This window comes from Mastomys coucha, unplaced genomic scaffold (assembly GCF_008632895.1).
Source record: "Mastomys coucha isolate ucsf_1 unplaced genomic scaffold, UCSF_Mcou_1 pScaffold22, whole genome shotgun sequence".
Lineage (NCBI taxonomy): Eukaryota > Metazoa > Chordata > Mammalia > Rodentia > Muridae > Mastomys > Mastomys coucha.
This window is the reverse complement of record NW_022196905.1, coordinates 155,938,352-155,941,175: the sequence shown is the minus strand read 5'-3', so window position 1 is coordinate 155,941,175 and position 2,824 is coordinate 155,938,352. Positions and strand designations below refer to the sequence as shown.

The 2,824-nt window shown below is 46.8% G+C and overlaps 1 protein-coding gene across 1 annotated transcript in view; it reads left to right on the top strand.

Moving 5' to 3' along the window:
- The window catches only part of Tubgcp3 (tubulin gamma complex associated protein 3), a 63,963-nt gene that overhangs the window by 56,958 nt on the left and 4,181 nt on the right, over positions 1-2,824 (top strand). The gene's annotated exons all lie outside the window — the stretch shown is intronic.

The window sequence follows — 2,824 nt, the reverse complement described above, 5'->3', positions numbered from 1 at the left end:
CACCCACATCACGGTGCCCGTGTGAGGGGTCTAGCAGCCACATCACGGTGCCCGTGTGAGGGGTCTAGTACCCACATCACAGTGCCCGTGTGAGGGGTCTAGCAGCCACATCATGGGCACTGGAAGGTGGAGTTTGGGAGCAGGAGTATGTCTGTATTTGGTGCTGCTGGGATAGCTCTTGACTGCAGAGGTTTGTGGGTAATTCTCAAGAGCCATGGGATTTGTACACACATAATCTCCTGATCCATGCCCAGCAGTCTATGTGTGACTGGCAAACACAGGACTCTGCCCTAGCTGTCACTTACCGTCTCTATGGTAAGAGTTGTCATCTGTGATGTGGCTTGTAGTAATCGTGACACTCAGTGTGACCTCAGTGTCAGCCTTCTAGAAAGCTGTTAAACTCTATGTAATAACCTACTGAAGCCAGCCTTTAGGAGTGTGGTGTTCTAGGCAGGCATTGCTGGCGCACACCTTTAATCCCAACACTCAGGAGGCAGAGGCAGGTAGATCTCTGAGTTGGAGGCCAGCCTAGTCCACACAGTGAGTTTCAGGTCAACAAGAGGTATATAGTGAGACCCTGTCTCAGACCAACCAAACATCCAACCAAGCAAGATCTGCTGTTCTATAATAGCATGTGGCTAGTTGTGTGCACAGTGAGGGGTCTCACCTGCCAAACGGCAGCGGTCAGCAGCAGAAGGGACCCAGCCACATACTAAGTGCAGGTCATCTGGTGTGTTTTATTCAGAGACACTTGATTGTCTGGGGAGAGCTATAAAGCTGGAACTGCCTGCAAAATTTAAATAAATTCATAAGGTAAAATAATTTGCAGCAGTTATTCAGATGTGGGCCCACTGCATCTCTGAGAGGCGGAGCCGGCTCTGGAAAGGGCTTGAGCATCGTGAGCCTTGCCCCTGAGGCTGGCTTCTGCACTCTGCCACGCTGCTGTTAGGCTGGACGGGCGCAGAGGCCCCTTCTGCAATTCATGGCTCCTCTCCACTCGCTTCCCATGTTCTCCTCAAAACCCTTCAGTTATTATGATATTTCCAATTCAGATTTAGGACTGAAGGGCTTTTACTTCTTTTAGTTTAAACAATACATTTTATACATTGACACTCCTCATCTTAGCATTAGCAGACTTAGTTCCTGCTGCCTTTGACAACCACACTCGTGTACACGCCCCTTATGTACAGAGTCGGTAAGAGTCTGGAGCAGTAAGAGCTGTGTAATTGAAAATACCATGACTAGTGGAACTTCCCTGAGAGCTTATGCCACCAGGTGAGTGTGTTCAGAGCCACAAAGCCCTGCCCTGTGTTCAGGATTCTGCAACCTACAACATTATCCAATCACCTCAGATTAACTGGCTACACTCCTGCTGCTCTCTGTGTAGCAGAACATGGGTGTGAAACTCCAAAACTTTTACTAATTGACACACCAAATGGAAATTATGTTTCAGAATGGTTGAGGTTATGCCAAGAATACAGAACTCCTTGTATTGTTCTAATAAAATTGTTATAACTTATCTGATTAAAGAGCTGCATGGTAGGTCTGCTCATTGCCGAGACGCTGAGCGCTCTTCCCAAGATGAGTGAGACTGTTGGTCCCGCCTGTGTGAGTGAGCATGGGGGTCGCCTGTGTGTGCGTGGGGCTCGCCTGTGTGAGCATGGGGGTCAGGACAGAAAAAGCAGATCCTTTTACAAAAGTTGGTTGTAGGTAAAATCCAAAATACCCTTAAGGCAAATTATTGGAATGTGTAAGGGAGTTTGTTCAGATATCTGTAAATCAAATATACAAGTCTGTTTTCTTTCTATTAGTCACAATTGGAATGAAAGTTTAAAAGACATGCCACTAAAAACCAATGTAGCCTGCACATCTGATAAGAAACACAGATGGCTGCTCCCAGCAGGCCCTGGCCTGCCGCCTGTGGTCCTGTGTTCTTAAGTTTCCTTTCCAACACCCTGACGAAAGCAACTTATGGGAGGAGGACTCACTTCAGCTCATGGTTCCAACTTCCTTAGTACACTGCTGAAGTCACAATGGCAGACGCCTGAGGGAGCAAAGACCTCGTGGGTCCTGGGGCTCGGTGCAGGTTTCCCTTGCATCAGCCAGGACCCAGCAAATAGAAGGTGCTGCTTACAGCCAGGGTGGGCCCTTCCACCTCGTTGAATGAAGTTTAGAAAATCCCTCACAGGCCTGCCTATAGACCAGCCTAATCTAGCCAAGTCTTCGTTGACACTCTTCCCAAGTGATTACACATTTTGATAATTTGATAATTAAAACTACTCATTGCAACTCCCGCTTTGTCTACCTGACACACGGAGACATTACTTTAAGCCACACCCTTCTGTCATAATTAGGGTGATGTTGCTGTGACCAGAAGCAACATGGAGGTTTATTTGGCTTGCTTAGCCTGCTTTCTTATAGAACTCAGGGCCACCAGCCCAGGGGTGGCACCATCAGCAATGGGCTGGGCCTCTCCCATCAACTTCTGACTGAGAAACTGCATCACGGGCTTGGCTACAGCACAGTCCTACGGAGGTGTCTTTTCAGCCGACGTTCCCTCCTCTCAGGCCACAAGCTATAGCTTGTGTCAGTTTGGCATAAAAAGCTACTTTTTACTTTCTCCCCAAAGTCTTACGCTATTCTCATAAAGTACAGGAAATTTTAAAAGTTTCTAGTCTTGAAGATTTCCAGTATTTGAGAAGTTCAGAGACTCGGTAAATTTCTATAAGATCAGGATGAACTTTTCTACTTCTAATATATAACGGCATAGAATAAACATTCAAATTCTAAAATGAAACAACCAAGGGCACAGCAAGCAATAATC